This window comes from Hemiscyllium ocellatum, chromosome 46 (assembly GCF_020745735.1).
Source record: "Hemiscyllium ocellatum isolate sHemOce1 chromosome 46, sHemOce1.pat.X.cur, whole genome shotgun sequence".
Taxonomy (NCBI): domain Eukaryota; kingdom Metazoa; phylum Chordata; class Chondrichthyes; order Orectolobiformes; family Hemiscylliidae; genus Hemiscyllium; species Hemiscyllium ocellatum.
Genome location: NC_083446.1, coordinates 15,746,623 through 15,759,264, shown reverse-complemented (window position 1 = coordinate 15,759,264; position 12,642 = coordinate 15,746,623). Strand labels below are relative to the sequence as shown.

Sequence of the window (12,642 nt, the reverse complement as noted above, 5' to 3'; positions counted from 1 at the left end):
TTTAAAGTCTCACCTTGCAATATGTTGGGCCTTTCCATGTTGCAAAGTACTCTGGATGAAACCCTGCAATGTTTTCTTCATCTCTGCTCCAACTCAGACAGCTCTTGCGTCCAACACCCATCCTAATTCAAATTCAATTGAACTTTAGTTGGTCTGTGTTTCCATCTTGGCTTGCATTGAAATAAAAGCAAAAGAGTGTGATTTCTAGAAATCTGAAATAGAAAAGGAAAAATACTGCACCTTCTCTATTAATAAGGCAGCATTTGTGGAAACAGCAAGTAAATTCAAGTTTATCCAGGAGCAGGATGCTTTGAATTTCTGACTTGGATTGGAGAAAAGAAAGGGATTTGGAAACTACTTTTAATGTGGTAGAAGGGGAAGGTTTACAACTGTCCTTTTAACCCAGACAATGTTGATTGTCTAAACAGAGACTGATATTTATTAGAAAATGTTATTAGCTCAGTGACATTTCCTTGAGAAAATGTGGATTTCTTTTAGGATCAGATATTTGACATGATGAATGGATTTGACAGGATTGATGCTGAGATAGTGTACCACGTGTGGGAGAATCTCAGGTTAGGTGACATGCAGTTAAAATGGGGAACTCACTCCCACAGTAGGTGGTCGAAATAAAGAGCTGAAATGTCTTTGATAAGGAAGCTAGACAAATGCAAGTTATAATCAGAATCAATAGCTGTAGATAACTACTGAGAAGCTTGTTTATCAGATGGACTATTTCTGTTCTGTAAATTCCAAGTAATTCTGTGTAGATTACTTTTACAGAGTATTAGAAAGGGACGATTTGGAGACCAGACATGCAAAGCAACTATCATTGTCATAGATCATAGAATTCCTACAGTGTGGAAACACGCCCTTAGGCCCAACAGGTCCACACTGACCCTCCAAAGAGTATCCCACCCAGACAATTTGCCCGAGCTGTTATCCTATATTTACTCCAGAACAACACCCCTAACCTAGACATCCCTGAACACTATGGGCAATCTAGCATGGCCCGCACATCTTTGGATTGTGGGAGGAACCCAAACATGGGGAGAATGTCCAAACTGCACACAGACCTGAGGGTGGAATCAAACCCAGGTCCCTGGTGCTGTGAGGCAGCAGTGCTAACCACTGAGCTATCGTGCCACCCATTTCATGTTGATACTTTTCACACAAATATCATTGGCCTTTAAATGTAGAATAAGAAATATGCATCTTCCTTGTGTACGTGGGGGCTTTTCAACCATTATTGTGACATAAATACCATCAGGATGTACAGCTCACAGAATGCACCAGAGCTGTGACTGTGGAGAGACCTTGAACAAATTCCTCAGCATGAGGGAGAGTGCTCCAGTGAACGTACTGTGGAGACAGCTTTAACCAGTTACACAGCCTCAAATAACAGCATTCTATTCTTAGTGGAGAGGGACAGATCAAGGTTACAACCAAAGGCACTGACAATATGGAGAAACTGGAAATTCAGCAACTGTGGGAAGGGATTCAATTTTCCATACCAACTAGAAGCACAGCACTGAGGAGGTGCCATTCTCGTCCTCCACACGTGGGAAGGCTTTCACAGAATTATACAGATTCCGTACACACATGGAAATTCATTCTGGAGAGAAGCTTCCCCTGGTATTTGGGAAGGGATTCACTACTCCATCTAACCTTCTGGTACATCAGTGTACTGCCACAGAAGAGATGCTATTTAGCTACTCTGAGTGTGGAAAGATATATACTTGGAAATCCAATGTATGCACACCCCTGTGGGCTCATACAGAAGACAGGCCTTTCATCTGCTATATGCATTTATTCACAAGTTCATCTGACCTCTGACACACCAGCAAACTCTCACTGGGGAGAAGTTGTTCACCTCTCTGAATGTGGAAAAGCATTTACACAGTCTTTGAATGTAGAAGGGAGAAGGCTTGTCTTCAGTTTGTGAGGGAAGATGTTTTTGCTTAGGTGGTCTAACTGCCACTAATGTCGGACATATTGCATCTTAAGTCATTTTTAATATTCATTTTAATGAATATTTCTGCTCAGTGTTTCCTGAGAGAATTGTGGATGCTAAGGAAATAAGGGAAACAATGGGGATGATTTGGACTGCATACATATTATCAGATAGGAGGTGTTTGTAGTCTTAAAGCACATTAATGTGGATAAATCCCCGGGCCTGAACAAGTCCATCCTCGGACGTTGTGGGAGGCTAGGGAATAAATTGCAGAGGCACTTGCAGAGATTCTTGCTTCATTTATAGCCACTGGTGATGTCCCGGAACACTGGAGGGTGGCTAAAAGCAAATTACTGCGGATGCTGGAATCTGAAACCAAAAGAGAAAATGCTGGAAAATCTCAGCAGGTCTGGCAGCATCTGTAAAGGAGAGAAAAGAGTTGACATTTCGAGTCTAACTGACTCTTTGTCAAAGCTAAAAAAAAGGGAGAAATAGGGAGGTATTTATCTCTTTTCTCTCCTTACATCTGGAGAATGGCTAATGTTGTTCCCATTGTTTAAGGAAGGTAACAAAGACAAGCCAGGGAACTCCAGGCCAGTGAACCTGATACCAGTGGTAGGCAAGTTGTTGGAGAGGATACTGAGGGGTAGGATCAACCAACATTTGGATAGTCAAGGTGTAATTAGGGATAGTCAGTGTGGATTTGTTCACAGGAAGTCATGTCTCACAAATCTTTTCGAGTTTTTCGAAAAAGTAACAAAGAGGATATGCATGGATAGGGCAGTGGATGTTGTCTATATGGACTTTAGTAAGGCCTCTGACAAGGTCCCGCACAGCTGGCTAGACATGAAGGTTAGGTCGCATGGGATCCAGGGAGAGCTAGCTAATTGGATTCAAAATTGGCTTGATGGTAGGAAGCGGAGGGTGATGCGTGAAGGTTGTTTCTTGGACTGTAGGCCTGTGACTAGTGCTATGTCACGGGGGTCAGTGATGGGACCTTTGCTATTTGATATTTACATAAATTATCTGGATTGAACATTCAAGGCATGATCAGTAAGAGTGCAGCTGATACAAAATAAGGCGGTATCGTTGATAGTGAGGAAGGTCATCAAAAATTACAAAGGGATCTTGATCAGACGGGGAAGTGGGCTGAGGATTGACAAATGCAATTCAATACAGATAAGTGTGAGGTTTGTAAAGTCAAAGCAAGGTTAGACTTACATCATAAATGGTAAGGTGTTGAACAGAGGGACCGAAGAATACAAGTACATAGTTCTTTGAAAGCAGTATCACAGGTAGGCAGGGTGGTGAAGAATGCATTTAGCATGTTTGCCTTCATCAGTTGAGGCATTGAGTATAGAAGTTGGGACGTTATGTTACAGTTGTATATGTTGTTGGTGAGTTCACACTTGGGGTATTGTGTACAGTTTTGGTCACCCTGTTACAGGAAAGACATAGTTAAACCTGAAAGCCTACAATAAATATTTACAAGAATGTTGCCAGGACTGGTCAGCCTGAGTTATAGGGAGAGGTTGGCCAGGATATGACTTTATTCCTTGGAACATAGGAGAATAAGGGTGACCTCATTGAGGTATATATAATCATGAGGGACACAAATAGGATGAATGCATATTGCCTTTTTCCCAGGGATGGGAAACTAGAGGGCATATGTTTAAGGTGAGACGGCAAAGATTTACAAAGGACCTGAGGGGTAACTTCTTCAGGCAGAGAGTGGTGTGTATATAGAATGGGCTGCCAGAGAAAGTGGTTGAGGCAGGTACAATAGCAACATTGACAAAACATTCAGACAGGTATATGGATGGAAAGGGATTAGAGGGATATTGTCCAAATGTGGGCAATTGGAACTAGCTGAGTGGGCACCATGGTCAGCATGGAGCAGTTTGGGCTGAAGGGCCTGTTTCCTTGTTGTGTTACTCTAAGTCCTGATGTTCATTATAAAATATCCTTATACACAGCAAAGAAGATGCACACATTCTCTCAATACTCTGGGAGATCCTCCACTTCCCATCCAGTTCTCTCAATTTAATCATGTCACACTGCCATGCTCATTATATATTTTGTACATCACTAATCAATGTTGCCCCACCCAAGTCAATATACGTAGAAGCAGAAACAATGTCGCCCTCTTTAAGAAACCAAGACACATAAATAGAAAGCAGGACATACACCAGCACTTCACCGGAGGCTCACTGATAATGTTACCTATCATGGAAACAAAACATCTGAAAACAAATCTTCCAGCTCAGTGAGCAAACATACAACCTGAACCTCAACCTGAGCTTAAAGTCCACTCAAAAATCATTATACATTTTCAACTCTCAGAAGAACATCTTTTCCCAGCCTCAGAATCACAGGTTTATTTTTTGTGGTGCTTGGCTTCAAAACTGGGCATCATCCAGTCACTGCAGCAGCACGAGACATGTATTCAACCACAATCTGTAACCTCATGGCCTGGCATATTCCCATCTCTAACATTATCATCAAGCCAAGGAGATCAACTTTGGTTCAATAAAGAGTGTTGGAGACCATGCCAGGAACAGCAGGAGGCAGAACTCAAAATCAGGAACCAACCTGAAGGTATATCAGAGGACTACAAGTGTGCCAAATTGAGGTGCACCACCACCAAAACTATTTGGGGAAGCAAAATGCTGACATCCATCTAGAAAAATGGAAAAGTACCCATGTATAACCATCCACAAAAGGCAGGACAAATCCAACCAGATAAATTATCCATGTATATCCATCCATACAGGGCAGGACTAATCCAGCCAGGTAAATTACCCACGTATATCCATCCACAAAGGGAGAGGCTAATCCAGCTGGGTAAATTATGACGCATATCCATCCACAGAGGGCGAGACTAATCCAGCCAGGTAAATTACCCATGTATATCCATCCACAAAGGACGGGACTAATCCAGTCGGGTAAGTTACCGCGGCATCAGTCTACAGTTGATCATCAATTTGATGGAAGGGGTCACTAACAATGCTCTCAAGCACCACTTGCTCAGCAATAACTGGCTCATTGACATCCAAGTTTGGGTTCTGCCAGGGCCTCCTGATCTTTAAGTAAAACATGGTCAATGAACCGAATTCCTAAAGCGAAGTGAGAGTGATTCTCCATGACAATAAGGTAGTATGGCATATGATGCAAACTGTGTGGTTTCTAACAGAAGTAGGTGCAGTAGAAGGCAGTTCAGCCCTCATAATGGGTGCTGGGACTTAGAGTAAATTTAAGGAGGGGATGGAGAGATATTTAATAATATGGAGAGAAACATCCTTTCTACGTCAACTCTGTCAACCCCCTTTAGCATCTTATATACGTCAATGAGGTCTCCTCTCATTCTTCTAAACTCCAGAGAGTATAACCTAAACTGCTCAAACTCTTTTCAAAACACAAACCCCTCATCACTGGAATCAATTTGGTGAACTTTCTCTGAACTGCCTCCAAATGCAACTCCATCCCTCCTCATGTAAAGGCACCAAAATTGTATGCATTACTGTCTAACTAATGTCTTGTGCAGTTACAGTAACACATCCCTACTTTTGCACTCTATTCCTTTAGCAACAAATGCCAACATTCCATTGCTTTCCTTATTAACTGCTGCATCTGAATACCAGTTTTCTACAATTAATATATGGATCCCCCTGTTCCAACACACTTTTTCCTCTCCATTTACAGTAGAAAATAAATTGCTTTTTCACTCCTCTGACCCAAATTGATAACATCACATCTATCGTTAAACTTCACCTGTCAAATGTTAGCTCATTCACCTAAACAATTCATGTCCTCTTGTCAATTTCATAGATCTTCATTGCAACTTAGTTTCCCACCTCTTCGAGTGTCATCTGCAAATTTAGCTTAACAACTTTATCCAAGTTGTTAACAACATTCCGTATCCAAGTTATTGAACTAGATTGTAAATATCTGGCATCAATGACCAAATCTATGGCACCCCCACTAGTTGTCTACGAGATAAAGACCTATTTTCCTGATTCTCTGCTTTCTGCAAATTTATCAATCCTCTATCCAAGTGAATAAATTGCCCCTTACCCCATGTGATCTTACCATTTGCATTAACCTTTTGTGCGTATTCATCGTGACTTAATTTACTTTATTGCAATTTTGGTTTGCTTTCTGAGTTAATAATTGCTGTGTTTTCTGTGCATCTTGTTATGAGGTTGAAGGCGTGTATTGTACCTTTACAGGAGAGCGAATGCTGTTCCGAACTGAGAGATTACAAGCACCTGTGAACATGAGCGGATGGCAGTCCCAGAGCATATTGGAAAATTGAAAATATGTAACATTTGGCTGTGAAATGGATACCTGAGTTTTGGTTGCTTTTTTGACAACAATTTGAATTTAACCAGTTTATACTATGCCGCAAGATACTAAAACCAAATCAAGTTTGAATTTAATGTTTTGCCAGCATCGAACCAATGAGATATTCCAATGTTGGGGATATAAAAAGGCAGGCACTTTGAAAATTGGAGAGACAGCAACTGCCATCTGTACCCAAGACATTAGGAAACACTGTCCATCAAAGGTACCTTTTCATTTGAAACATATTTGCAGTAAAAAAGAAAGAAGATGAACCAGAGAGATCTTCAGCTGGAAGAAGAAAGACACCAAAGATAACAGTGGCTATGTGGTTTTGAAATTAAGTTGGTGTAATTTCAATAACTGTCTTATTGGAACAGTATGTTGTTATAAATTTGGAAGCAGGCAGTAAGCAGTTAAGAGAAAGGGGGCTTAGAATGGTGAATGTTTATTGTTTAATGTTTACTTTTAGAGTTAAAGAATAAATTGATGTTATTTTATTTAAATTGTGGAATTTGAGATATCTCTGTTTCTCATATTTTAATAGATTACGAGGCGAGGTGAGCTTTTATGGGAGTTTGGTTTAATTAACAGAGGGGTTCACCACTGTGTCAGAACAATCTGAAGTAATTAGTTAACTTGTAAGAATACTGGCAAAGGCAGTTAGTACATGATATGTAAGGGGCGGGGAGGAAGGGGGGTGTGGGGGAGAGAGGGGGGGGAAGAGAGAGAGGGGGAAGGGGGGAAGAGAGAGGGGGAGGGGGGAGGGGGGAAGAGAGGGGGAAGAAGAGACGGGGAAGAAGAGACGGGGGGAAGAGAGACGGGGGGGGGGAAGAGAGACGGGGGGGAAGAGAGACGGGGGGAAGAGAGACGGGGGGGAAGAGAGACGGGGGGGAAGAGAGACGGGGGGGAAGAGAGACGGGGGGGAAGAGAGAGGGGGGGAAGAGAGGGGGGGAAGAGAGAGGGGGGAAAGAGAGAGGGGGGAAGAGAGAGGGGGGAAAGAGAGAGGGGGAAGAGAGAGGAAGAGGGGAGGAAGAGAGAGGGGGAAAGAGAGAGGGGGGAAGAGAGAGGGGAAGGTGGGGAGGAAGGGGGGAAGAGAGAGGGGGGAAGAGGGAGGGGGGAAAAGAGAGAGGGAAGTGGGAGGAAGAGGGGGGAGGAAGAGAGGGGTAAGAGAGAGGGGGAAGGGGGGAGGAAGAGAGGGGGGAAGAGAGAGGGGGGGAAAGAGAGAGGGGGGAAAAGAGAGGGGGGAAGAGGGGGGAAGAGAGAGAAAGGGGAAGAGAGAGAGATGGAACCTCCACTGCTAACTGGCACAGCAGTGAATCTGTGCAGTTACTGCCTTTGCTGTTGGAATTCAAGAATCGCTGGACATTGGAGTGTGTCTACGATAACGTAAATAGCAAAATTTACTACTGATCTGGGAGAAATCTGTTTGGGAGAGGTCACAGCACACAAACATAACTGAATAGTTTTAAGTATAGCCTTGCTGTAAATCTACAATTGTTTGTAGAATGGGTTATTTCTTGATTATATGTTTTTATTGGGATCTACCTCTTGATTAAATTTAAAAAAATATAAGCCATCAGTATTAGGTTAGCCTGGAGCTGTGTTTTGTACAGCAATAAGACAGTGCTATTTTCTGAGTCTGTAGATTAGAAGGAGCAAAATGGCCTTTAGTAGAGTGATATGCTCTTAGAGTCATAGAGATGTACAGCATGGAAACAGACCCTTTGGTCCATGCCGACCAGATATCCCAACCCAATCTAGTCCCACCTGTCAGCACCCGGCCCATATCCCTCCAAACCCTTTCTATTCATATACCCATCCAAATGCCTCTTAAATGTTGCAATTGTACCAGCCTCCACCTCTGGCAGCTCATCCCATACACATACCACCCTCTGCATGAAAAAGTTGGCCCTTAGGTCTCTGTCATATCTTTCCCCTCTCACCTTAAACCTATGCCCTCTCGTTCTGGACTTCCCGACCCCAGGGAAAAGACTTTGCCTATTTATCCTATCCATGCCCCTCATAATTTTAAAAACCTCTATAAGCTCACCCCCCCCCCCCAGCCTCCGATGCTCCAGGGAAAACAGCCCCAGCCATTCAGCTTCTCCTTGGAGCTCAGACCCTCCAACCCTGGCAACATCCTTGAAAATCTTTTCTGAACCCTTTCAAGTTTCACCACACCTTTCCGATAGGAAGACCAGAATTGCATGCAATATTCCAACAATGGCCTAACCAATGTCCTGTACAGCCGCAACATGACCTCCCAACTCCTGTACTCAATACTCTGACCAATAAAGGAAAGCATACCAAATGCCTTCTTTACTAGCCTATCTACCTGTGATTCCACTTTCAAGGAGCAATGAACCTGCACTCTAAGGTCTCTTTGTTCAGCAACACTCCCTAGGACCTTACCATTAAGTGTATAAGTCCTGCTAAGATTTGCTTTCCCAAAATGCAGGTCCTCGCATTTACCTGAATTAAACTCCATCTGCCACTTCTCAGCCCATTGGCCCATCTGGTCAAGATTCTGTTGTAATCTGAGATAATCCTCTTTGCTGTCCACTACACCTCCAATTTTGGTGTCATCTGCAAACTTCTAACTGTACCTCTTATGCTCGCATCAAAATCATTTATGTATATGACAAAAAGTAGAGGGCCCAGCACCGATCCTTGTGGCACTCCACTGGTCACAGACCTCCAATCTGAAAAACAACCCTCCACCACCACCCTCTGTCTTCTACCTTTGAGCCAGTTCTGTATCCAAATGGCTAGTTCTCCCTTTATTCCATGAGATCTAACCTTGCTAATCAGTCTCCCATGGGGAACCTTGTCGAATGCCTTACTGAAGTCCATACAGATCACATCTACTGCTCTGCCCTCATCAATCGTCTTTGTTACTTCTTCAAAAAACTCAATCAAGTTTATGAGACATGATTTCCCACGCACAAAGCCCAGTTGACTATCTCAAATCAGTCCTTGCCTTTCCAAATACATGTACATCCAGTCCCTCAGGATTCCCTCCAACAACTTGCCCACCACCGAAGTCAGGCTCACCCGTCTATAGTTCCCTGGCTTGTCTTTACCGCCCTTCATAAACAGTGGCACCACGGTTGCCAACCTCCAGTCTTCCGGCATCACCTGTGACTATTGATGATGCAAATATCTCAGCAAGAGGCCCAGCAATCACTTCTCTATCTTCCCGCAGAGTTCTCAGGAACACCTGATCAGGTCCTGGGGATTTATCCACCTTTAACCATTTCAAGACATCCTGCACTTCCTCCTCTGTAATCTGGACATTTTGCAAGATGTCACCATCTACTTCCCTACAGTCTATATCTTCCATATCCTTTTCCACAGTAAATACTGATGCAAAATATTCATTTCGTATCTCCCCCATTTTCTGTGGCTCCACACAAAGGCCGCCTTGCTGATCTTTGAGGGGTCCTATTCTCTCTGTAGTTACCCGTTTGTCCGTAATATATTTGTAAAAACCCTTTGGAATCTCCTACTTTCTGTATACTCTTCTAAGGATTACTTGATCTATCCTGTCTATACCTGACATATGCTTCCTTCTTTTTCTTAACCAAACCCTTAATTTCTTTAGTCATCCAGCATTCCTATACTTACCAATCTTCCCTTTCACCCTAACAGGAATATACTTTCTCTGGATTCTTGTTATCTCATTTCTGAAGGCTTCCCATTTTCCAGCCATCCCTTTAACTGTGAACATCTGCCTCCAATCAACTTTCGAAAGTCCTTGCCTAATACCGTCAAAATTGGCCTTTCTTCAATTTAGAACTTCAACTTTTAGATCTGGTCTGTCCTTTTCCATCACTATTTTAAAACGAATAGAATTATGGTCGCTGGCCCCAAAGTGCTCCCCCACTGACACCTCAGTCACCTGCCCTGCCTTATTTCCCAAGAGTGGGTCAGGTTTTGTAGGTACATCCACATACTGAATCAGAAAATTGTCTTGTGCACACTTAACAAATTCCTCTTCATCTAAACCTTTAACACTATGGCAGTCCCAGTCGATGTTTGGAAAGTTAAAATCCCCTACCATAACTACCCTATTATTCTTACAGATAGCTGAGATCTCCTTACAAGTTTGTTTCTCAATTTCCCTCTGACTTTTGGGGGGTCTATAATACAATCCCAATAAGGTGATCATCCCTTTCTTATTTCTCAGTTCCACCCAAATAACGTCCCGGGATGTATTTCCGGGAATATCCTCCCTCAGCTCAACTGAAATGCTATCCCTTATCAAAAGTGCCACTCCCTCTCCTCTCTTGCCTCCCTTTCTATCCTTCTTGTAGCATTTGTATCCTGGAACATTAAGCTGCCAGTCCTGCCCATCCCTGAGCCATGTTTCTGTAATTGCTATGATATCCCAGTCCCATGTTCCGAACCATGCCCTGAGTTCATCTGCCTTCCCTGTTAGGCTCCTTGCATTGAAATGAATGCAGTTTAATTTATTAGTCCTACCTTGTCCCTGCCTGCCCTGACTGTTTGACTCACTTCTGTTCTCAGCTGTACCCAGTCTCAGATCGATTTCTTTCCTCGCTATCTCGCTGGGTCCCACCTCCTCACCTTACTAGTTTAACTCCTCCCAAGCAGTTCTAGCAAATTTCCCTGCCAGTATATTCATCTCCTTCCAATTTAGGTGCAATCCATCCTTCTTGTACAGGTCATTTCTACCCCAAAAGAGATTCCAATGATCCAAAAATGTGAATCCTTCTCCCATACACCAGCTCCTCAGCCATGCATTCATCTGCTCTATCCTCCTATTCCTGCCCTCACTAGCTCGTAGCACTGGGAGTAATCCAGATATTACTACCCTTGATGACCTCCTTTTTAAAATTCTGCCCAACTCTCTGTAATCTCCCTTCAGAATCTCAACCTTTTCCCTTCCTATATCGTTGGTTCCAATGTGGACAATGACGCCCTGCTGGCCCCTCTCCCCCATGAGAACATTCTGCACCCTCTCGGAGACATCCTTGATCCTGGCACCAGGGAAACAACACACCATCCTGCTTTTCTCTGCTGGCCACAGAAACGTCTGTCTGTACCTCTGACTACAGAATCCCCTAACACAATTGATCTCTTGGAAGCAGACGTAACCCTTGTTGCATTAGAGCCAGTCTCAATACAGAAAGTTGGCTGTTCGTGCTACGTTCCCCTGAGAATCCATCACCCCCTACATTTTCCAAAGCAACATACCTGTTTGAAATGGGTATATCCACAAAAGACTACTGCCCTAGGTGCTGACCTCTCTCACCCTTCCTGGAGTTAACCCATCTATGTGACTGTATCTGAGACTTTCCCCCCTTCCTATGACTGCCATCCATCACATACTGTGGCTGTTGCAAATCCCTCATCGCTATCTGTCTCTCCAACCGATCCACTTGATATGATAAGATTCGCATCCAACAGCATTTATGGCAGATATAATCCCTTAAACTCTCTTTAAGCTCCCACATCTGACATGAAGTACATATGATTGCAAAGACCATTTTTGCTCCTTCACAATCTACAGACCCAGAAAATAACACCGTCTTATTCCTCTACAAACACTGCCCCAGGTTAAATTAATAGCTATGGCTTATATTTTAAATTTAATCAAGAGACTTATCTCCAAAAACATATAATCAAAAAAGAATTCACTATACTCACTACTACAGCCTTTCTCTTGGACAGACTTAAAGCAACAATTAATTTATCTGATTCTGTGCTGTGAACTTTGCCCAACAGTTCCTCCAAGATTAGTTGTGAATTTCACTGTTGTTAATTTTCCCAGATGCACTCCGATGTCCAGCAACACACAAATTCAAACAGGAAAGGCAGTAACTGTGCAGGTTTTCTCTCTCTCTCTCTCTCTCCTCCCTGCAATGACCTCACCATGTGCTTCCTTTGCCTGTTCTTCTCCCTTTTAAACTGCTGTTGTTTTGACTTTTTTTTCCAAAGTTCCAAAACAATGCAACAGCATATAAAACAGTAATTGCTGCTCCTGGAATTCGAGGAAATCATCTGCAACACCTAAAATACCTCAAGAAAAGGAGCAGCTCTTACAGCCAGAAATTTTTCCTGTCCTCCACCTTGGATTACCCTTCTTGTCGGATGTGGGAGCTTTGAGAGAGTTTACGGATTACTGAGGATTATATCTACAATAAATGCCATTGGTTGCAAATCATGTCAGATCGAATGGTTTGGTTGGAGCAACAGTTACAGGCAATGAGGAATTTACAAGAGCTAGGGGGTGTGATGGATGGCAGTTTTAGAAAGGGAGAAAAGCCACAGATACAGTCAGGTAGATGGGTTAACTCTAAGAAAGGTAGGAGGGACAG

General features: G+C 43.1%; 1 long non-coding RNA gene across 2 annotated transcripts in view; it reads right to left on the bottom strand.

The window, feature by feature from the left end:
* Positions 1-12,642, bottom strand: part of LOC132836260 (uncharacterized) — a 54,631-nt gene that overhangs the window by 25,102 nt on the left and 16,887 nt on the right. Inside the window, exon 2 of one of the 2 annotated variants that reach the window (XR_009647346.1) lies at positions 14-122. The exons of the other annotated variant lie outside the window; for it this stretch is intronic. This is a non-coding gene — a long non-coding RNA (uncharacterized LOC132836260). The remainder of the gene's footprint in view (positions 1-13; positions 123-12,642) is intronic. 2 annotated transcript variants of the gene reach the window in all.